The sequence below is a fragment of the Apis dorsata genome, unplaced genomic scaffold (assembly GCF_000469605.1).
Source record: "Apis dorsata unplaced genomic scaffold, Apis dorsata 1.3 scaffold_93, whole genome shotgun sequence".
In the NCBI taxonomy this organism is placed as follows: domain Eukaryota; kingdom Metazoa; phylum Arthropoda; class Insecta; order Hymenoptera; family Apidae; genus Apis; species Apis dorsata.
In genome coordinates this window covers 363762-364326 of record NW_006263391.1, presented here as the reverse complement: position 1 = coordinate 364326, position 565 = coordinate 363762, and positions in this window count along the sequence as shown.

Here is a 565-nt window from a genome sequence, read left to right as displayed (position 1 = left end):
AAAATTTTATGCGAGGCAAATTCGGAAGAATACAGGGATCTATAAAAAAAAAAAAAAAGGTATAAATATATATATATATAATATTATTAATATTCAGAGCGAAAGAGAATGAGAGGGAGAGAGTGAATGAGAGAAAGAGAGAGAGAGAGAGAAAAGATTAATAAATGTATAAGGTGAGCAAGAGCGAGCAAGGCGAAAAGAGAGAAAGATATAAGCGTAGCCTATAACGTTGAATTGTACATAGCTATTGAATATATGGCAAAAAAAAAAAGAAACACGATATTAAACGACGTTATTATCGTACGAGGCGTTAACGAACGAGCACGATTCCTCGAAATAATTCTTTTGCAATTCGATAAGGGACAGAAAATGGTATTGCTTCGTGGAATGTAATTGTTTGTGATAAAAACGCAGGATGCAAGTTGTTCGAACTGAAACAATATATATATATACACACATATTATATATATAATACGTTAGAATCTTTCGTTATCGCCTGGTACATCGCATAGGGATATTTAAATGAAAGAATAGCGAAGATTAATAATTAATAATTAATTAAATA